This window comes from Diceros bicornis, chromosome 6 (assembly GCF_020826845.1).
Source record: "Diceros bicornis minor isolate mBicDic1 chromosome 6, mDicBic1.mat.cur, whole genome shotgun sequence".
NCBI classification, from domain to species: domain Eukaryota; kingdom Metazoa; phylum Chordata; class Mammalia; order Perissodactyla; family Rhinocerotidae; genus Diceros; species Diceros bicornis.
In genome coordinates this window covers 9,718,587-9,742,696 of record NC_080745.1, presented here as the reverse complement: position 1 = coordinate 9,742,696, position 24,110 = coordinate 9,718,587, and the positions used below count along the sequence as shown (strand labels likewise).

Here is a 24,110-nt window from a genome sequence, read left to right as displayed (position 1 = left end):
ATCAGTGTTCATGCTTTAAAGAAATGTAATTTTGCCTTCATTTAATTTGTTTCTCCAAGACCTAATTACGGATTGGATAAAAAATGTTATTTTTCTATCACTGTGCAAATCGCCTTTTATCACCTAGGAGGACAGGAGTCTCTGGTTAGCGAGGGTCCTTTCCCGGCAGTAATGAGTCAAGGGAGGTCAGGGAGATGTCTTCCAACAGGGAGTTGGTTGTTCCTGAAGATGAAGATACACAACAAGTTGGTTCCTTCTCAGTAAGACAGAGTGGTGGCACCCAGCTTGGGTGGGACTCCAGGTCTTTTCCCAAGAACAGATGTATTCAGCTGCTTGACCAGGCCCTGGGGTTGTAAGGACGCAGCGGGCCAAGGGCTGGTCCAGGAGCCAGCAGCACGTCCCATCAGACCGGGCTGCCTGGCAGGGAGCACCAGGGTGGCAGATGTCAGGAACCACACTCAGTGACCTTGACTGACATTCAGGAACAAGGCAGAAGACAGTGCCTCTGGAGAAGTCACTTTGCTTCTGGGGAACTGCTGATGCTAGCGACTTGATCCAGGGAAGGACTCAGAGATTGGAGTTGGCTTGGATTAGGATTATAGTAAGAGCAAGCACTTAATATCACATTTACTATGTGCCAGGAACTTTAGTGTTGTTAAACACAACTCTTAGCTTTAACACTAATGTTAGCTTTAGTGTTTTTAAAGTGTGTTTTCAACACTTTACAAGCACCCACTTATATAATCCCTACAATAATTCTAGAGGCAAGGGCTATTTTGATCTACATTTTATAAATGAGGACTTTGAGGCACATAGGGGTTAAGTAGCTTGTCCCAGGTCACATTGCCGGTGAGCGGTGGGACACTAGCATTTGGCTAGGTTGTCTGGCTTTGACCACTCCACTTGTCTGCCTCTCAGTATGAGCAGGTCACTGACGACTTGACAAGTGCTGAGGATTCATGCATACGGTTATTCCTCTCAGCAGCCTCATGAGGGAGATGGGACCATGGTGAGCTGTTGTTCTGGTGGTCCTCAACGAATCACACTCCAGGTACTCACGCCCTTTTGTAGTCCCCTCCCATTGAACCTGGGCTGGCCTATGACTGCTTTAACCAATAGAACGTGGCAGAACGGACACTGTGACCTAATGACATTTGTCAGTCTTTACTTTGTGCTCTGGGGGAAGCTGGCTACCATGTAAGAAGTCTGGTTCCCCTGAGGCCACCATACTCAGCCATGAGGAGGAGCTATGTGGAGGGAAACTGAGGCCCCAGCCAACAGCTCTTGCTGAGCTCCCAACGGATAGCCCCAGCACCTTGCCCGCCAGGTGAGTGAAGCCTTCTTGGAAGTGGATCCTGCTGCCCCAGTGATCTTCCCTGGCTGACACCACATGAAGCAGGCACGAGCTATTGCTGGACTCTGTCCACACTGCAAAAGGGCGAGCAAATAAATAAAACGGTTGAAAATGATTTTTGTCTTAAGCCACTAAGTTTTGCAATTGTTTGATAATGCAGCAAAAGATCATTGAAACACCTATTCACTTCACTTGGCAGATGAAAAGTCTCAGGTACAAAAGGCTATGGCACTTGCCCAAAATGATTTTGCTAGGAAGTGGCAGTTGCAGAAATTGAATCCAGGAGTATGAATGCAGAAATGTACTCTACCCACTGTTCTCTCCTCCCTCTGCTGGTGCATCTCCAGGGATTTTCCCCGTGCCTGGGAGGGTCAGTCTGTGCGAGGCCATCCAGGGAGTGCTGCGGTGTGTGAGCCCTGGCCCCTGCCTCCCGGGGCTTCTTGGTCTGTTGGAGCTCACATTCCCCCTTGAGAATGCTTTCCAGCGTAGGGGCATGCTGCAGGCTTGACTGAATTCCGAGAATGTACCAGACACTTTTTAGCAGCCTTATCATGTAATCTTACAGCAGGGAAGATGATTGTCCCCACCTTGCAGGTAGGAAAACTGGGGTGTGGAGATTTCAGGAATTTGCACAGGTTAACACGGTATGTTTGGAGTGCAGCTAGAATCTGAACCTGGTTCAACTCAACCTCCAAACACAGGACATGGCCCTACATCCCCTCCTGCACCCACTCTTCAGCATCCTCCAGCAGGCTCTCTCACACTATTCAAGCTCTTGCTAAACTCTGTCCAAATTCAGCTCCTCCCAGCCTTCCCCCCACAGCAAGATCAGCCACTATCCTGGGATGCTTTGGAAGTTTGTAAGACAGCCCAGACTTGGTAGCCCCTCCTCATGTCCCCTGATCAGAGACCATTATGCCTGTATTTATGTGCATGCCGACCCCACAGAAGACAGAGGAGAGGGTTTTCTGCCCTCGCCCCACCCTCGTTCAGAATGGGCATCGGCTCCTCTCAGCATCCCCACAGCAGCAGCAGAGCCAGCTTGCTTCCTCACAGCTGTGTGGGGTTGGGATCTGGCTCTGCCACGGGCAGGTCCTTCCCGCTCACTCATGGATAATGAGCAGGGAGGGGTTCCTAAGTGGGGGGCTGCTTCTTCCTAGGTAGTGAGGGTGGCAGAGCCTTGAAAGGGAGTCAGAGGCATTGAGGCTGTGCGGAGGCCAGGGAAGGAACGTCTGCTGAATGGGTGAACCCTAAGCCCCAGGGTTTCTCCTCTGTTGGCTCAGTCTGTTTCTCATGCCTTAGGTCCTGTACTTAGCTCAGGGAACAACTCAACAGCTAGATTGTGGGTTGTGCACAAGGAGCTGGCAGCCTACAAGCACATTTTGATCAAAAAGTGCAGTCACCTCCTCTTAAGCTTGAAACCTACTTGGTGCCTCTGTCTCCCCATTGGACATGGAGTTGGTAAGGTGCCTGTCTTGTTAGGTTGTCATGAGGATTAGAGGAGTTCATATTTGGACAGTGCTCGGAGCAGCATCCAGCACAACCTTATGTCTATGTTGATTAAATCAACAAAGAGGGGACGAATGCCTCAGTGTACAGGACAAATGGTCGAGTGGCTGGATGCCTGTGTGTATCAGTAGGTGGAGGATGAGAGAGAGAGGGATGGAGAGGGTGGGAGAGAGATCACCACAGTGAGGGAAGTTTGGAGCTGCTTCCAGTAGTTTCCAGCACATGGCAGAGTCTCAATGTGTCCTTGTGGCTATGGAAGGGCTCTGAGAGGCCAGGAAGCCACCCTGTCATTTTAGGATGACATGACTGAGGGCCAGGGCCAGGAGAGAGGCCTGGGTAATTCAGAGTGAGTTCATGTCAGACCTCTCCCATCCGGGTCAGGATGTTTAATTAGTGAATATATTGATGATTCAATGGAAGAAATGACTCTGTGAACCATTGGCAGATTTGAAAAGTGACACCTGTGATGGAAGTGAGGCCCTCCCCCCCATCTCTTGAGTGTCTAGTCATTTAGGCTGCTGTCATGTGGATTCTGATATCATATGGGGATTTCACTAGATCAGTGATCTCATGAGCCAAATGGACCATTGGGTGACAGAGGATAAAATTAGGACATTTCTTTATAGGTTTTTATTCTCCTAAAACTTGAGAAGGAAATGAAGCTTTACAATATTTACTATATAGATTGACACTGGTGATTATAGGGGAGTGGTTCTGCCAGGATGCCCTGACAATCTTGCATGTATCCAGATAGGCACACAGGCAAAGTCTTGAACTGCAGCTAATGTAAGTCTAGGTGGAATACCTTGGGATCCTCCTGGAACGTGAGAGGAGTTGCTATGAGGTCATCTCCCACTCCCGTCTCTGTTTCTCCTGGGGGGCCATCATGAGACAGTTTCTCATTGCTTCTCAGGTTCTGATGAGTTGTGAGGCTGTCTGTATACAGGGTATAGCCGCAGGCTATAGAACTGCTTAGCTGAAGTCTAGAATTGCCTCCTCAGCAATGGGGTACCCCACCATTCGTGGTATGGTCATCTGGACCCTTTTGTTTCAGTGCCATCATTTTGGTGTGTGGCAAAAGGACCCGGGGAGCTAGCGCATCTGGCTATTCTTCCTTTCTCTGTCTGTATGAGTAATAAACTGCCTGAATCGAAAAGTGGCTTGTAGTGTCTTTACCATGCCTAGGTGCTTGACAATGCCCTCACTCTGTCCACACAGCAGTCTGTCCATGTGTCATATTTGACAGAGCTTCCCTACTATCTGTAATAAAGGACCACTTATTTTTATTTTCAATCTGCCGCTAACCAATATTTTCATGAATTATAATAAAATGAATTTCTAAAAAGATAAAATGAAATAAAAGACACAAAATACAAGTCCCTCCCTTGTTTAGTTAAATTTAGGTTACACCGTGTAATCTGTCAAATTGCTACGTCTGTATAAACACTTACCTGTGATTTCTCTACCTACCCTCTGAGGACTAGAGACGGTTTGAGGGCTGGCACTGGTCCACAGAGCACACTCTAAGCAGGGCTGCTGTGTGGAATGTAGGGCACCCCAAGGGAAAAGTAGAGATTTCAGAACACAGATGGTTTGCCAGAGTGCCCAAGTTTTTATTTGATTTCAATAAATTGTTATGTATTATAATTCATATCTGACTGTTAAGGGATTTCTTGATAATATTGAGTTTTAACTAAAATAATCCTTAGGGAATGGGGGAAAAAACAGCTTAAAAGTTACCTGTTAATAATTTACAGATTGAAGATAATACTAATAATGCAGACACAGCTAACAAATGAAAATGACGGAGTAGCCATTTCTCCAGATCTTAGTCTGAGCTCCCTATAAGCATATTGTGAGGTAAAAACAGTGACAGCATATTCTGATATGACAGGAAGCTGGTGAAAAAAATTCCAAGTTATCAATAGAACTATTTAAGATATCAAATTAAATTTATAGTGGTTAATAATGAACCTCGTCTTAAGGGTATATTGAGTCTTGAGATATTCCCTAAGATAATATGGTCTGTTGAGTTTGACAAGACATTTAACAGTAATTCATTGCATCTGTAACTCCACTTGTAAAATTCTACCTTATATATATTTTATAATATATACAATATGTTATAATATATGGATATTATATATGTGATATATATGAGAAGTATCATATCCTAAATATATTACATCGGTACATCATAAATAAGCATTCATATATTGTTTTGAGGTTTGACATTCTTTCACTGAAGGAGTAGTGACCAGGAAATGTGGAGACCATGGCATGGGGTCACCTCCAAGGCCTTCCTAACCTTGGAGAAGGTGGTCAGACACGTCTCAACCTTCAGCGTGCAAGTGCAGGTCAGGGTTTCCGGACTTTTCTCCGTTTGGCGTGTGTTCTAAGAGCATGGGCTCAGTGCTGACACTGGGATGTGTTTCCCACCAATTCTCACTCATAAAGGGCCTGAGGGCTGGGATTGTGTGTGCTTTAGCCTTGTACCAATTATAAGGATTGTAAAGATACACTCAAGGGGCACATCAACTCTTGCTACAATTTGTCTATTCCGAGCTTCATTAAAGAATGTGGATTAAAGAAAGGCTGCTGTGACTCTGCTCTGGCCGGTCAGAGAAGGCTGACTAGCATAAATGTGGGGACGATTACTTTCATTGTCACTAACATGGCCGTATTCCTGGGCTGCTCTGCCAGTGAACACTATGCCTTCTTGCATAAAAGCATGACTTAATTTAAAATTACAGTTTATTTTTCTCATTATAAAAGCAAGTCAGTATCATTATAGAAAGTTTTTAAAAGGCATTGAATTCTAAAGAAAGAAATTCAGCAATAATTTCATTTCTTGAAGAAATCATTATTAACTTTTATATCTATTATATAGCCCCATACTACATACCATACATATAATATATATATATATATACACATACATGAATGATGTTAAATATGTATATGTTGTAATAAGGATGTATATTTAACTTTTTTGTTTCTTTTTAAAATCATATAATCTCAATTCCCCACCTTTTACCTATACTGATCCCAAAAGCCACTGAAGAGATTGAGCACTACCATTTTTTGGTCCCGAGCTTTCTTCTCCCATACAACAAAAGGCATCAGACTGAACAGGTGAAGGCCTGTGGACTCACTGATTGATGGGACCGCCTTGGTGGGAGCTGCAGCAGATCTGGTGTTCTCAAGCCTTCAGCAGCAGTCCGTTCTTATTTTGAATGTGACATTGTCTCTTCTTAATGTCACCTTTTGTCTCCTGCACAAACCCTTCCCAAACTCTTCCCCAGACCTGCAAGACAGAGCTTCTTAGAACCAACCCTGCTCTTCCCTCATATCTGCTCACTTCATTTGCATGTGACTGGGTCCATTTATAATATCATTACCAAGAGAAGGAGGCCTGTAACCAGGGCAACCAGAAGAGGTGCTTTTGCGATTCAGACTTAGCCAGACTTTCTGCTCCATTTAGTTGGATTCTGATCCACTCTTGGCTCCCTTCTCTCTGGAGACTGTAAGAATGTAAACACCCAGAATCTCCCTCATTTCGTGTCCTTTCTCCCAGGGCCTGCCTTCAATCCACAGATGCAACACAGTCTATTTCTACTGACTAAACATTTCTTCAGCAGTTACAAGGTTCCCCTTCTGATTATTACTATCCAACATTTAGGGTCATGATATTTTCTAATGTTATTGCAATCTCTAATAATCATTTTTTTTTTTTTTTTTTTTTTTTTTTTTTTTTGTGAGGAGATCAGCCCTGAGCTAACATCCGCCAATCCTCCTCTTTTTTTTTTTTTTTTTGCTGAGGAAGACGGCCCTGGGCTAACATCAGTGCCCATCTTCCTCCACTTTATATGGGACGCCGCCACAGCATGGCTTACCAAGCAGTACTTCGGTGCGCGCCCGGGATCCGAACCAGCGAACCCCGGGCCGCCGCAGCGGAGCGCGCGCACCCAACCGCTTGCGCCACCGGGCCGGCCCCTCTAATAATCATTTTTAACACTGTATAATATTATATCTAGGGGTGGACCGTAACTAATGACCAATTTTCATATAATTGGATTTTAAAGTAGTTTTCTTTTTGGTTTGTTTCACCATTAGTTCTCTGATGATCATCTTTGTGGATAATTTTTGTTTTTGTCATTAATATATAGAATTCCTTCCCTATGAAAGTCCCCCAGAATTGAAATGACTGGTCAAGAGGTATATTTGTTAGGCTCTTGAAGCATACTGCTAAGTACCCTCCACAGAGTGTCAATTTACCCTGTATTATGATTGTGCTCATTTCACTTATCATCACTAGGTATTTTACTTAGAAAAAATATTTTTATAAGCAAGAAATAGGATATCACTACAACTTGTCTTATGTTATTATATTGAACATATTTCCATGCTTGTTAGGTAATTGCGTATTCTTTTTTGAGGAAATATATATATTTTTATACATAATTACTGATTTTCTTTCTTTTGAATTTTCACAAATGTTTTATGTTGCAAGGCATTCTGTCTATGACACCAGGGCAGAAGCCTTGTTCTAGTCATAGAGTGCCATACCTTTCAATCAATTGTGACAGATGATCAGATGCCCAAATTTTTACCTGTAATGGGTCAAAACGGTCTTGTGTTTCTGAGCATAGCTGAATTGTCTCTGAATTTTGAGTGAGGGAAAGCTTCATGTGATCTTATATTAGGATTCTTCCAGATCCACACCTCAGTCGCCTGTCGGCACTGGGATAGATGTTGCTGTTGGAATTCAGCTAACTATAAAAATAGGCATGTACATCTGCATTTTTTGTGATAGTGATAGTAATAATCATTAGCTTTTATTGAGTGCCTTCTGTGTGCCGGGCATTTTAATAAGTGCTGAGGTACTACTGAAAATGGGTCAAAAATATCCTGTCCTCATGTGGCTTATATTCCAGTGAGGGGAGCTAGACTATACACTTATAAAAATTTTAGCCATTAAATAATAAGTTGGATAACTTCATATCATCGTACATACTATTCAGAAATGAGACAGGAAAGTAGGGTGGAGAGGGACTTGGTAGTGGAGTCTACTTAGGTAGAATTGACAAGGAGTCCCTTCAGAGAAAATGGGGACTGACTGATGTGAAGACGCCAATTCAGAATAGTTCTAGGGTAAAAATGTTTCTAGAAGAAGGACATGCACGAAGGCTCTAAACTAGGAATAGTTTGAAATGTTTGAGGCACAGAAAGAAGGCCAGAGTGGCTGTTTCACATAACTAGGAGGAAGTGACAGGCTGTTATTAGAGAGCCAAGCAGAGGTCAGATCACGGAGAATGCTGTAGGTCATGCTTAGTAGTTTGGATCTTATTTTAATTGGGAGCTAAGGGAGCATTTTAAATGTGATGGAGTGATATGAAATCACTCATGTTTCTGAAATAACACTCTGCCCACTGGAAGAAGGACAGACTATGGTCAAGATGGGCTAGACTCTGCTATTGTCAGGATTAATACTATAAAAATTTATTTCTCATTCCCACAAAGTTAGTTGCTTAAGCCAAAGACTTCAGAGTCATCCTTGATTTTACTTCCCACGTAAAAGCCTTCTGCCGGTCGTGAGGCCATGTGCTCGAGTTCTGACAAATGGGAATGTTTGCAAAAGGGATTCTTATTTTTGGTCCAGAGCACATAAAAGTTTGTGTGCTTATCCTGATATTTCTTTTTTGGTGCCATGGAGGTCACATGTTAGGGAAAAATCGTGGGACAGATGTTGCCTGGATCCCTGAGTTACTGTGTGGAGAAGATATTCCCTAGAGGTGACCCAACCTCACTGAAACAAGGCGAGGAAACTTAGGGGAACGTATTGATATTTGATGACAGCAACTGCCTTTAACCACACGAGCCTGGCATGGAAATAGTAATAATAGGGATACTGATTACAAAGCAGTTTCAATGATCTAAATGATGATGGTGGCTGGGATTTGGGGGGCAGCAATAGAGATGGTTCAGTTTCAGGCTGTATTTCAGAAGTAGAATCAAGAGCAGATGGCTTTTATGTGAAAGGTAAAATCAAGGATGACTCTGACATCTTTGGCTTAAGCAGCTAGGTGGATGATGGTGCTTGTACCTGAGATGAGGAAGAAAATAAAAGATTAATGTGTGATATGTGTTTGGGGAGTTTGGGGATCAAAGTTATATTTTGGAGATTTTTGACTCTGAATTGTTTATTAGGTATTCAAATGGAGATGTCAAGTTGAAACCTGAACATTGGAATCTGGACCAGGGACGAAATCTGATATAGTAATATAAATTTGGAAGTGATCAGAACATTGGTGGATTTTAAAACTCACAAGAACCTGCCAACAATGCTATTATGTTCTCTATTTTAAAGAAGCAAATCTTGAGGTTAAAAAGGGTTAAGTAGCTTGCTGATGGTCCTAATTAGCATGCGATTGAGGTAGATTTTAAATTCAAGTCTGTCCAAACTCATTCTGCCAAAGATAACAATTTCTTTACTATTATTAATACAGGATCAACTCTTTGTTCCATTTTATAGCTCTCAACCCTCTTTTTTCATACATGGTTTTAGTAGTAGAAAGAGTAATATAAGAAATTCCTATCCCCAATTTTCAGTGATGGTATGAGACATAGGATTTTCAAATTAATTGATTAAGCTCATATGATATTTCTTAGGCAATCTTACTCTTGATTTGTGAGTTCTTCAACCATACCGTACTATACGTCAATCAATAGGGAGTCATGTAAACATTCTACTCCATCCCATTCATTTCACTTCAATTACAAATGTCCTTATTGAGTGTTTGCTCTGAGCCTAGGGTCTCTTGAGGCTACAAAGAGGCAGATACTCTCAGCTGCCAACCTTCAGATGCACATGGTCAAGATGGCCAGATGCCCTTCACTCCTAGGACTTAGTTCCCTGCACATAGCCTTAGAGATCATCAGAGGCAGAGCCCTCTGCAAATCTTACAAAGCAGTATACTGGTTATTTTCTGTTTTTACTGTTGTAGAAATAAAGACGCTTTATTTGGTTATTTTCAGAGCTGAATTACACGTATAATCTAAAGGAGGATCACTGGTACTGGAAGCAAATTTCATTTACCTTCTGATTATAGACTATGAAAGGGGAAATTAGAAATGAGAAGAACCATCTTTCTCTTCCTACACTGTCTCTGTAGCCAGCTCATCTGGGCTCAAGATTTCTACTATCCTCCGTAACTCGAAATATTTTCAAAATCTCCATTTCTTGGTTCCTATTTCCTAGTATCACTCCCAGGTTATATATACTACTTTCAGGGGTGGGTTTTAGCTCTCTTATCGTCACCTTTATATACATTTTCTGGGTAAGAATAATTGTTTGACACTGGTGCTGAAGGGAATGAAGTATGTTTAACACCTGCGCAGTTGGAGAGACCTCTAAACTGTTGGGCTAAGAGGAAGGGACAGGAGGAAGAAGGTCTGAGAACTGTGAGGTTTCCAAGTTGCAACCAATATAATCATCTGGCTCCCGAATGTCAAATAAAATGTTGGGAAAATGAGAGAATGTTGACCTTAGGAATGTGTTTGGGTTCTGCACCTCATCAGTAGCTCCAGAGTCCAGGTGAGATTCCATTACTGTAGAAATTAATAGCATTGAGGACATTTGTCCTTTCCTTCTTCCTTTATGAAATAAGTAAATGCTTATGTAGATCCCGTTACGTACAGAAAGAACATTTTACAAGGAAAGTCCAGTGGACTTGGATTCAGAAGTCTTGAGTTTACAGCCTCCCTAAACTATTTAATGGACACACAGCAAGTCACGTAACCTTTCTGAGCTTCAGTTTCTGCGCCTGCAAAATTGAGGATAATAATTCCTGTTCAACTTAACTCACAAAATGTTGGTGGCACTCAAATGAGGTGTAGTGTGTGACGATGCCTTGTATAGTATAAACAAGTCTGCCTATTGTATGCTGTTAGTCCATCTATTAGATGCTGTGAGAATACAGAGAGGAATGAACCACCTCATGCCTTTAAGATGAGCACAAGGACAAACACATGGGGAACTGTTACTGTTGATGCTAAGAAACTACTCCAAAATTTAGCGGCTTAAAACAACAATCATTTTATTATATCTCACAGATGCTGCAGGTCAGGACTTTGAGCAGGGCTTAACTAAGTGTCTTTTTGCTCCTTGTGGCATCGACTGACATCACTTTGTTGTACTCAGCTGGCACATGGGCTGGTTTGGAGAGGTCAAGAGTGCTTCACTTGTATATCTGGCACCTTGGCAGGGCTGATGGAAGACTGAGCTCATCTGGAACTATGTGCCAATATACCTACATGTGGCCTCTTCAGCATGGTGGTCTCAGGGCTGTTGGATTTCTTACATGGTGGCTGGCTTCCCCCAGAGCAATTGTCACAATAGAACCAAGTAGATGTTGCATGGGCATTTAGAATGCAGCCTTAGAAATCGCATAGTGTCACCTACACCACAATTTATAAATTCCAAGTGAAACCAGTCAAGATTTAGTGGAGAGAAGAAGGGTTAGGCTCCACATGTTGATAAGGAAGTAGCAAGGCCACATTCTAGAAGAGCATATGAGATGCATGATGTTCTTTCTACCCTTGGAAGATACAATCTGGAAGATTCAGTCCTTCCTCTGGCCACAATGATCCATACCCCTCCCAATGAAAAATACTCTCCTTCCTTCCCTCACGGACCCCAGAGTCTTGCTCCATTATGGCATTGGCTCGAAGTCCAGGATCTTATCCTCTAAATTATGTCAAGGTGAGGCTGAAGCTCCTTGGGTACAAATGCTTGAACATCTCTGCAAGTACAGTTCCTCTCAATCTGAAGACCTCAATCCAAAGACCCGAGTTATCTGACTGCCCCACACTCAACATGTAAAGGTAAGACAGTGACAGGATAACTGCCATAAACATTTCCATCCATAAGGGAGGGAGGAGGTAAGAGGCACGCAGTAATTGTTGGTCTATAGCAATTCTGATATCCACCTGGGCTCACGTCATTAGCTCTTTGGTTAAGGACTGTTACTGCTTCCTGGGAATGATTCTCTGTCTGATCCATCCTCTGAGCTCTTGATTTTGCCTTCTAAGTCATCTTTACTTTTCTATAAAAATGTATACTCTGTTTGCAGCTGAATGGTTTTCTCAGCTGCTTCCTGCTCATAGAAATTCAGAGATCTAAGTCTCTTTTCATTTTGCATTCTCTCTGTCCCAGTTAGTCTAACCTGGCTGTGCTTCTGTCATTACAATTCTTTTAAAAACTGTGTGGATTTTTAAAGTTTATTGGTTGCTCACTACATTAGATGAAAACCACGCCTACAAATTTCTCGAGGCTCTTCTCTACCTTGAGCTCCCTAACAGTTATGGAGTTTTAGAAACTCTGTTGTCTAACAGAGGGTCTGTGACACACAACTTTCAGATTGTAGAAAGCCATTTGTTTCTTTGAAAGGTCAATAAGACACTACCTTAAGTATTTCTGAGATCCTAAGAAAGGATTTTACAGTCACACCCTTAATTTCATGGGTCCACGTTTTCTGAGTAGCCTACAGGATTTGATCTATGAATCAAGAGCTTCTGTCACTTTGGAATTTTCTGCTAGAAGAAACTGGGGGTGAAAAATAGTTTTATTTTTGGATCTAACAAATTGTAGCTTCTCTATATTTTCTTTAAGTTTTGCTTAAAAATAAAATTTCTTCTTTAGTTCATCTGTGAACTCTTCTATCTATGCATCTATGCTTACCTTATAATATACAGCTAAGAGAAAACAAAAGATGCTTCCAATTCTGCCTGACACTTTCTTAGCCAAATCCATCAGTTTATTAAGTATATTTTCTATTTTCGGTATTATTTCAGGTGACAGTTTTGCTAAATTTTCTGCCACTACATAACAAGGGTACCCTTCCCTCTCGCTTCCAATAATATTTTCCTTTAAACTCTCACAACCATTCTCCTTGAGGCCCATTTTGCTTTCATTAAAAGTCTCCTTAAGGTCCTTCTTTGTTCCTCTTGCTACACAGTCCCAAAGCCGATTCTACCTATTCTATGTTTTCCTTATGCTGCCGCCATGTTTCCAGGTATCAGATTCTGTACTACTGCATAACAAATGTCACAAAGTTTGCTATGATAAAGAACAATTTTATTATATCTTATGTACTCTCCATGTCAGAAGTTTGGTCAGGGCTTGGCTTGGTGATTCTTTTGACATTAGCTGAGATCACTGATGGTACTCAGCGGGCTGGCGGGCTGATCTTAAGGGCCCAAGAGAGCTTCACTCATGTGTCTAGTGCTTTGGCAGAGGTGGCTGGAAGGCTGAATCTGTCATCTGGGACTGTCAACCAGAATACCTACATGTGACTTTTCCAGCATGGCGGTCTTACGGCTGTTGAACTTTTTGCATAGTAGCTGACTTCTCCTAGATAAATGGTTCCAAATAGGAGGTGATTCTGTCCCCCAGGGGATATTTGGCAATGTCTGGACATATTTTTGGTTGTCACACTGGGGGAAGGGATGCTACTGGCATCTGGTTGATAGAGGTCAGGGATGCTGCTAAACATCTTACAATGCACAGGACAGCCCCTTCAACAAAGAACTATCTGGTTCCAAATGTCAATGATATCAAGGTTGAAAAGCCCTGTCCTAGAGCGAGCATCCCAAGAGTCAAGCAGAAGCTTCATGGCCTTTTTCAACCTAGACTCGAAGACATGCAGCATCAGATTTAGAGCAGATTTTAATAGAGAGGGGAATTAAACCTGACTTCTTGATAGGGGTGGTGAAGTCACATTATAGAAGAGCATGTGGGATGGGAAATATTGTCACAACCATCTTTAGAAAATATAATCTGCTGCAGGAACTGTCAAGGAAATCTGAATGTGATCAGTGCCATGAAAAAGGGGCAAGCATAAGGCTTTAAGGCTGCAGGAGGATCTGTCACTTCTAGTTGGAGGGATAAAATGAGGTTTCCTGAAAATATAATTAAACAATTTTAAAAAATGACAAATTAAACCTTGAGAGAAGAGTAGTGTTTTGAAAAGTTCAGTTGGAGGGGAGAACATTCTAGACAGAGGGAACAATAGAAAAATAAAGGTATCAACTATTAGGGATCAGCAAACTACGGCCTTTAGGCCAAATTCAGCTTGTCACTTATTTTGTAAGTAAAGTTTATTGGAACCCAGCTATACTCATTGGGTAGTTGACCACCCAGACCAGATGGCCCAAGAAACCTAAAATATTTACTGTCTGGCCCTTTATGGAAAAGTTTGCTGACTCTGGGACTAGTTCATTAATTTATTTGTCTAGGCAACAAATACTTGTTAAGTTCATGCTATATTCCAGAAATTGTATCCAATGTTGAGTACATGATGGCAAGCAAAACAGACAAACAGCAAAACAGGTAGAAACAAAAAATTTCTATCGTGGAGTGTGGTTTTAACAATTACAATATTTGAGAGCTACAAAGAAAATAACGAAGTATTGTGCTTGAGTACTTAGCAAGAGTGATCTGTAGGCTTTATCAAGAGGATGACTCGTCAGATAAGACCTGCTAGATGAGAAAGAGCCAACCACGGGATGTGAAAGATAGAGATAAGAATTATCAGGAAAGTGAAGGATGTACACAAAGTTCCTGAGGCAGGAAAGACCTTGGCTTGAGAGAGTAATTGAAAAGTGGCCCATGTTGGTGGGATATAGAGAGCAGGGTGGAAAGTGTGGCATGGGGCAAGGTTGAAGGGCAGGCATGGGCCAGGTCTTGGAGAGTCTTATGGGCCATGAAAAGGATATATGCTTTTTAATCCAAGTTTAACAGAAAACCACTTGAGAATTTTAAGGAGAGTGATATAAAGCGGTTTTCTTAAAAAAGAAAAGAAAGAGGGACTGGCCTGCTGGCGTAGTGTTTAAGTGCGCACACTCTGCTCTGGCTGCCCAAGGTTCACAGGTTTGGATCCCAGGTGCGCACCGACGCACCGCTTGTCAAGCCATGCTGTGGCGGAGTCCCGTATAAAGTAGGGGAAGATGGGCAGCGATGTTAACCCAGGGCCAATCTTCCTTGGCAAAAAGAGGAAGATTGGCAACAGATGTTAACTCAAGGCTAATCTTCCTCACAAAAAACAAAAGAAAAGGAAAGAAAGAAAACTCTGGCTGCTGGGTGGGGAGTACATAAGGGGTAGATAAAAGAGAAACTGAGAGATAGGTAAAGCATTTCATAAAGATTCTAGGCAAGAAATGATGGTGGCAGGATCTAGAAACCGTGTTTCTCAAACTCGACTGTGCCTATGCATGACCTGGGAATCTTGTGAAAATGCAGTCACTGACTCAATAGACATGGGATGGAGACAGGATTCTTGGATTTAAACAAGCTCCCAGGTGGTGTGAGGTCCCGCTCCATGGACCTCACTTTGTGTAACAAAAGTCTAGAGGTAAAGACATAAAAAATGGGTTTTTAAAAATGTCTTTGGAATCATTCATTTTAGTAACACTTTTCCGTGACTAGAAGTCTTAAAGTAAGTTTGTAAAAAAAGAGTCATGCAAAAGAGAAAGTTCAGCCCTGGCACTTTCAACCATTAAAAAGAAGTTAGTGATAGGTGAGAAAGTGTTTTACAGATCTTCAGATATGGGACATAATTTGGGAGCTGGAGTTTGAGGAAAGCATGAAATTTCAGCCAGTTAATGAGCAAGTGCCCAGGGGATGATAAATTTTATTAATTTTTGTAATAAAATTTTATTGAGTAATCAAAATGAAGAGATAGTCCCTGCCTTAAAATATCTCTTTTAAGCATATTTATAGTGAATTTGTGAATGGATAGACATGGAATTTTAACATAGTGTGAAAAACACTTCCAATAGGGTCGAGGATAGAGTGCTATGGTATTGCCAGAGGGAGCCGGTCCTGTTGTAAGGTGCGAGGAGGCATCTCTAGGATGATCTTCAAAGGACAATTAGGAGTCAGATAACAAAGGAAGAGGAGAGTGTTCTAGGGAGAGGATGTGGCCCAGAGTTTAAAGGAAGTATGGTGAGAGACACCTGCTGCTTTTTCAACGCAAGAACTCATAGTACTGGCTGTCAGACGGTGTCTTGTCACACTTCAGACGGGTGTATAGTGTGTATAGCATCTATAGTGCCATTACTTCTAGTCAATTCAAACTAGCAAGAATTTCTTAAGCTGCTAGTGTGAGCCCGAGCACAGTAGAGACCTGATAGTAAAGAAAGTACTGTCAGTAACACTAACTATTTGTAACTAATAACAGAAGAGGACACTTGAGCCCAGAGAAAGAATATGACCAATTCTAGTAACTTACCCGAGGTCCCCCAGCCCATGAGTGGAAGAAACAGAATTCCAGCCTGGCCTGTCTCACTGCAGAACTGCCTTTACTAGAACTTGCAGTTTATTTAGAGAGACAAAACCAATACACCTAAAACAATTAGAGAGAGATACAAAATCAACTTTACAGTTATAAGCTAGACTGTAGTGCAGTTTCAAAATGAAAGTAGGTTTATTGTTTTTCTTCTGATTACAGAAGCAATGCTTCCTCTTTGTAAAACAATTCAAGCATTACAGGATTGTATAGTGTAAGAGATGAACATTCCCTATACTCCCATCACTCTACCTAATGCCAGAAGTAGCCACTTATCACTACCTTTTTGTCTTGGGCACGCACGTGCAGCATCTCACAAAAAGAAACAAGTGTTAAAAGAAGTTGGATCATACTGTATATATAACGTTATGTAATCTATTTTTTTTTCCACACACACTAAGAAACTATTTGAAGGTAAAACTGCACATATGTTCTTCCTAAGCTTTTATAAAGATGCGTTCAATTCTTCTAGATTGCTAAATAATTTCTTGGCCACTTGATGCCCACTCCAGCTAGTTCATGCACGATGACATGAGTGTACTAACACCGGTCATCGTGTTATTTTGGGAATCCTTTCCTCTCACCATCCTTGCCAGCGGGTCGTAGTTGGGTCACATGACAGGTTAGTGCCACCGTCCCACCCCTCTCTCACATGGCTCCATCCTTTTCCAAATCACTATCAATATGTTTGTTTATGTGTGTGGTGTATGTGTATAGAAGTCAGCTTTACTTAGATGCAATTATCTGCAATAAATTCATGCATTTTAGGTATACGGAGTTTGATCAGCTCTGACAGATGTATATGGTAGTATAATCACCCCAACACTTAAAATAGAACACTTCCATTACCCTCAAATAGCCTTCCTTCCACCTTACCGTCAATACCCTCTTCCCATTCCTGGCCCCAGGCAACCACTGATCTATTTTCAGGACCTATAATGTTGCCTTTTCAAGAAAGTCATGTAAATGGAATCATAAAGTATGTGGCCTTTTGTGTCTGGCTTCACTCACTTGGGTGTAATGCTTTTGAGCTTCATCTATGCTTTTGCGTGTGTCAGTAGCTTATTGTTTTTATTGCTGAGTAGTACTCCATTGTATAAATACACTGCAGTTTGTTTATCCATTCGCCCATCACCATGATCAACATTTGGAGTGTTTCCATTTTGGGACTATTATGAATAACATTTCTATGAACAGCCACATACCAACTTTTGTGTGGAACATTTTATATTTCCCTTGAGTGAATGACTAGGATGGAATTGCTGGGTGGTGTGGTCAGTGTATGTTTAACTTTAGAGGAAATTGCCAAACTGTCTTCCAGGGTGGCCCCACCTTCTGCTCTCCAGATCCTCACTAACACTTGGTAATGTCAGCCTTTGATTCTAGCCATTCTAGTGAGGTTTAGTGGTGTGTCCTTGTGGTCTGATTTTGCATTTCCTTGATGACTCATGATATTGAACAAATATATTTTCACGTGCATATTATCCATTCACGTATATTCTTTGGAAAAATAAGTCCATTCTCTATTTTTAAAAATTGAATCGTTGGTCGTCTTATAATTGAATTGTAAGGTTTCTTCACATATACTGGACACAAGTCCTATATCAAATATACATATATCTGATATTGTCCCATAACTTTGGGATGCTCTGTTCGGTTTTTCTTTCTCTCCCTCCACCCAGTGGAGGCTTGGTGGAAGGAGCTGGTGAGTGGATGTGGCCTCCCTTGTGTCTGGGCTCCCAAGGAGCCTGACTGTTATGCTGGTCCATACTGGGTCTTTAAGAATTTGATAAAACTTCAGTTTTTTCCCTTCTTACTCACTTTTATAACTGCCACCTCTTTTGTCTCATTATCTGCCAAAGATGAGACATTTCTTGTGTCCTATCTCTCCTTGGAAGGGCTTGTCATCTTTTAAATTCAGTTTACCAGATGGTGTTGTGACCTCAGGTCTCTTGGAGGCTAATATATACATTTTTTAAATATAGTTTTGTTGATTATCTGGCTTTTTGTTTGCTGTTACAATGAGAGCAACATCTTCTTGCTGCTTTCCATATCTTAAGCAGAAGTGGAACTTCGTCCATCCTTACTGTTAATGTGACAGAAAGTCTCCATTGCTGGTACCACTGGAGTCGGTCAGTGTGGGCCCAGTGAGCCCTCTGTGCCCTGGACTTTCGGATCGTGGAGGCTGGAGTTTAGGCATGTGCATGTCTCCGTCATGAATGACCTGGTTGCCAGGGTCAATGGCACTTCTGCCAGTTTTCCTTGTCCTCTTCTCCAGCACCACTGGGGGAGTCTCTCTCTCTCATCTTTGCTAAAGGTTTTCACGAAGCCCCTCTGTGTGATATCTCTCTGCCCTATTTCACTCTTCTTTCGGTTTCTCATGCCTCTGTCGTCTGGACATCTAGCCCAGGTTCTGCTGGGGCTTGTTTTAAGAGAGTACAGCTTTCACCAAATGCTCAATTCCCTGTGCAAATGCTCATGGGCTGAGACTTGCAGTTCTCCTCTGTCTCACAGTGAGTCCCCTCCCCGCTGCTATACAGTGTATCTGGAGCATCAAGAGTGGTCCTGGTCCCTTTCTCGATGGCTATAGCTGACCTGATGGTCATCTCCTGTGGTTCATACTCTCCAAGGCCGGCCCTTAGTGGCCCTGATATACTGGAATTCCCAAAATGATTTCTCAAATTAGACCTTGCTTCAGGAACCCTGGCTACAAATATTAATGTTCTTCCCTCAGACGCTTATACTGTGTTTTCAAGATGCTGTGTTTGTGTCTAAACATGTTGTCCCTGCATTTAGCCAAAGTTTAAGATGTGCAATTGCCTGTCTGAAATCAGTGCTGGCTGAATGCTCCCATTTAAGCTGATTCAAGATGTGGGTTCCTCCTTCACTCCACCCCCACCCAAGGCTGTGATCCTTTGAAGCATACATGGAACCCATTTATTTTCCAATAAAAATGGACAAACAAACAAAAGCTAATAGAGGGTTTATTATTTTAGAAAAGCCCATGCACTGACATGATGATGAACCACTGTGGCCGTCTTGACTGAAGCCTGTATCCCAGCCAAGGAGGTCTGCGCTTAGCTGATGGCAATCACCGGTCAATGAGGATACAGCTCACATGGGACTCCAGCCACAGCTGTGAGGGCTGACAGATATGGTCATTAAAAACTTCACTTCCTGCTTCCAGTGCTCTCTTGAGACAAGCTTACCAACAAAGTATTGCTTGCTCGGTTGTGAAATGTGACAATATAGGTTATTGATCTATTGTCTTGTTGGATATACTAGTTAAATATGAGATTTGGGGTTAAGCAAACCTACCTTGTTTCCTCCCTCCCTCCCTCCCTTTCTTCCCTCCCTCTCTCTCCAGGAATTGGCAAGGCTCTATATATGACATTCGTCATGTTCTGTCTCTGGGCTATAAAGCGATTGGATTGCCTCCCTTCTCCCTCCCCCATCTTTATGAAAAGACAAAAGCATTTTAAGACACCTCTATAATCAGATTACAGACTACAAAACCCAATCTTCCAAAGAATGCCTGTCCCATTTAGGGTTAAGAGTCCTGCATTTATTAAGGACAGGGCCACACAGTCCCAAATCCCCACATCTCACAACACAAATGCTAACATGAAGAACACCCTGATTGACTCAGGAAACATATTTTCCCGAGACCAATGGTTTATGAAATTTATTCTCCAATTGGCTGATCTCTTGAACAGGTGTTTGTCATAATCAGATTTTGAAACCCTATATCTCCTTTCAAGTGATGATTGTGCTGTAACCCCTGGCTCTATCCACGCATCTGGTCTGGGTAGAGCAGATCTCAGCAATGAATGGAAACCGTAGCTGTCTTATCAAATACTGGCAGTCCGCATTTTGTTTAACAGTGCTGGAAATTAGTTTTTCAGGCACTGATCTTGACAGGTCAGCTGTCAAAAGTGGGTGTCTGTGGCCATAAATTCGTCGATCCCATAAACAAAATTCTGTCTTCAAATTACAAGGGGAAGTCAGAGTAGACGCACTATGTAGTACAAATGAAATGGTCTGCAGCTGTATGACTAAATGTCAGGACTTCTTTGGGTGAAAGGTTTTTCTGGCTTCCCATGCATCAAGGCTATCAGCCTCATTTGGCTTTTATTGCCTTTTTCCTCGGCATTCTGAAGGGAGAGTACCAGGCACCCTCAGTAGGGAGGCAGGATGCAGTCTTTCCTGATCTTGGTTGGCTGCAAGTTTGGGAATCCATTGAAAGGCTTTATTTTATTTAAAAAAAATTCCACTGGGGCGGGCCTGGTGGCGCAGTGGTTAAGTTTGCATGCTCCGCTTCGGCGGCCCAGGGTTCACAGGTTCGGATCCTGGGCGCAGACCTACACCACTCATCAAGCCATGCTGTGGCAGGCGTCCCACATACAAAAGAGAGGAAGATTGGCACAGAAGTTAGCCCAGGGCTACTCTTCCTCAAGCAAAAAGGGGAAGATTGGCAACATGTGTGGCTCAGGACCAATCTTCCTCACCACTTGGACTGTGACTTTCTCTGTTCTGGTTTTATATATCAAGTGCTCAGAGGGATGGCCTCACTCAGAAATGCTGAAGGTGTACCGCTCTGGTCTTAAGATGTGGGCAGGAGCACAGGGCTTTGTGGAAATGGGGGATTCACTCAGCCTCAGGTGCTCAGCTTCTGGCTGATGTGAGGGAATAATAAACTTTCCTGCCCTACTTAAAGGATCCTGGGTCCTGGAACATGGTTGCACTTCGATGTGTTGGAAGGCAGAATTTTGGTTTCGCTTTGAAGAATTTTTTCTTTCTTTGTCAGAGTACTGGGTGCCCGAAGGCCAGGGAGAGAGAAGTCTGTATTAAAAAACAAACAAACAAACAAACAAAAAAAATAAAAACCTTTATGTCCTAAGTACTTTCACACAGAGAAATAGGAATAACAGCAGATGGAGCATTTTTTTTGACTTTCATGAAGTTGCAATTTTGATTTAAATGGCCTTGCCTTAGAATTGTTGAATAGTAAGTAACATGGTTTGGTGCTGTCCCTCTTCCTTAGTGCCTGTCTTCATGGAGCTGGGACTCAACAGTGGCCACTTCCCTGTCTCCAAGCTCAGTAGGCTCATGGGCCCTACACCATCTTGGAGAGGTCTTAATGTACCTCTTCTGGGAGATGGGCACCCCTCAGCCACAGCTCCTTGCAGCCAGATGACTGATTCATTGGGTTCTGACTCTCAGATTGACCTTGACATCCTGAGAGATAATTTGACTCTGATTTCTCCCTTCCATTCTGTCCTCAATCATACAAGTGCATGTGACAGGATTTTGCTTAATCACCTATGCTAGTTATTTTTATAAAAAGCTTATTTTCATTCCTGTGAAAGTAGTGAAAAAGCTGTTAAAAACATAGAAGAGCATACAGAAGTAATGTTGATTATTCATAATTCCACCACCTAGATATATGCACATATTATATTTTAACGTATCTCCTCCCGTTTTTACTACCATCTCTTTTAAAAAACGTAATTAAGGTTGTATTGTACGCATAGGATTATATCATGATTCTTTACTTTGGGATGATTAAGTTATTTTATAACAGATTATTTCAAAATGATTTTCTCCTTTGAACAGCTCCTCAACATGGTAGGCAGGGAAGGTATTTTTATTCCATTTTATAGATAAGGAAATAAATCACAGTGAAGTTAAATTTATTCAACAAATATTTGTTGACTGCCTTCAGTGTTCAAGTGCTGTGTTGTAGAATGTGCTGTCTGGGGTCAGTCAGGTAAGTGGTGGAAACGCAATGAGAACATAGGTCTACTGACTTGTAAACGTGCTAATTCCACACCTCCAAGTTCTCCTCTTCTTTCCCAAATCTACAGCAGTTATAGCAAGTTGATCTTTGAGAGGAGAACATGGCATTCGAAGCAAGGTTGGAAGCCTTGAGATGGGAATAAGCAAGAGTCTGAGACTCTGGACAGTTTATAAAGACAGGATTTTGATCCCAGCAACAGAGGAAGAAACCCAGATAGCACAGTTGGATCACAGATGTAGGGCCAGAATGGAAGACCCTGGAGATCATTTCCTCTGCAGCTTCACATACATAGTGGAGATTGGGCTAAATGGTTAGGGGGTTGCAGGCAGCCCAAATACACATTATGAGTCTCCTGAATCCATTTTGGAGGTTCCAGAGAATGCAAGGAATCAGCACCTCTACTTCTTTTGTCTGAGTTTATTCTCTTCCCTGTGACCAGCACTTTAATCCAGCTGCAGGAATTGATTCTGAGGCCCAACGGAGAATAACCATGAGGTTCCCTCTCTTTATATCAGTTCCCAGAGTGTGGTCTCTTTGATATTCTAGAACATGGCTTTGGGTAGATGGTAACTTGGCTCTTCACTGCAGTGCCCCTCAAAATAGTTAGTCGTGGCCATGGGAGCTCCTCAGAGGATGTGCTCTTAACTGAATCATTCACTTGTCACTGCCAGGCATCCTCTTACTTAGGGTGGAGCAGGTCTTTGTTGGTATTGTATCTGAAGTGACAGCAGGGGTTTCCAGGCTCCCTTTAAAGCAGTTTCAGAGCCACACATCTCATTCTGATGTTTCTGCCTCAGGCCTCAGGGTTGTAGTATCTTCCAGGTGGAATGGTCTCACAGGTTCTGGAACTGTGGCCTCGTAGTCAAGGCTCAGTGTGCAGACCCTTCCACAGATGTCAAGACTATGGGAAATGCTGGGAGAGTAGAAGTGTCCTTCTGGTCCTGTTGGTAGCTTCTTTAGGGCACCTGGTGGCACTTCTCCACAGAGGGGGAGTTTTTCTGCTCAGCTTAACTAGGGTCTTGAGGGTTTTCCCTGAGGAGGAGTAGACGCTGCCTGTGGCAGGCTGATTCTTTAGCCCCATGCTGCTGAAATGATGGTCCATGGATCAGCAGCAGCGGCAGCACCTGGGAGCTTGTTGGACAGGAATAATCTCAGGCCCAGAATCAGAAAGTGCATACAGAATCCCTGGGTGGCGTGTGCATATCACAGTTTGAGGCTCGCTGCTTTCATCTGGAGCAGAGGCTCACACTCCTGGCTGTGCGTTAGAATCACCTGAGGAGCTAAAACATCCAAATCCAGCTCGCTACGTACCAATTTAATCAGAATCTCTGGAGGTGGGGCCCAGCCTTCAATTTGTTTTGAAAGCCACCTTAAGAGATTCTAATATGCAGCCAAGTTAGAGGCCCTGTGACCTAGAAGAACAGAGATTCTCAACCAGGATCGCTGGGGAAGTGTTAACATTCCTCATGCTCAAGCACTGAGATCCTGTTAAATTGCCTTGAGATGGGGCCAGTATCTGTATTCTTTTACATCTCACCAATTAATGGGTGAGAATCATTGATCAGATGAAGGTTTCATCATTGTTGCCCAGGCCCTGCAGGGATGCAGGGCGGGGAAGCAGTCCCAAAAGTACCTGTGTCTCCTGTTGTTTCTGAGCCGGGATAGGGTCTCCTCAACTGCCTTAGGGTGCCTGTGAGGGATGCATCAGGCTATTGGATGGACCCTGCAGACTCAGGAGGATATAGCGGGTCCAGAGCATGTGCATCCTTGGCCTCTACCTGCATGTCAGGGAAACTTATGAAGTTTGCACTACAGTGAAGACAGGCAGCAACCTCTTGACCCTCCTTGCAGTAGGGCCTTTGTTACTTGCCTTCCTGTTGAGCCTCATCCTGCCCTGATGGTGGCAGTGGCTGAACTCAAGAGCCCTCTGGCCTGGGCAAGTCAAAGGAGTAATTAAAGAAAGAGGACACTTTGTGGAGACGCAGTGACATGACCTCAGTGTGTGGACAGAATAAAATTGGACATAAACGTTCATCCTAGAAAGAAGTTGATACCAGCTGGTTTCATTTTAAGGAGGTGGCAAGTCCTAAAGATCCAG

The 24,110-nt window shown here is 42.7% G+C and overlaps 1 protein-coding gene across 1 annotated transcript in view; it reads left to right on the top strand.

The window, feature by feature from the left end:
* Positions 1–24,110, top strand: part of GRID1 (glutamate ionotropic receptor delta type subunit 1) — a 703,521-nt gene that overhangs the window by 565,390 nt on the left and 114,021 nt on the right. The window lies entirely within an intron of this gene.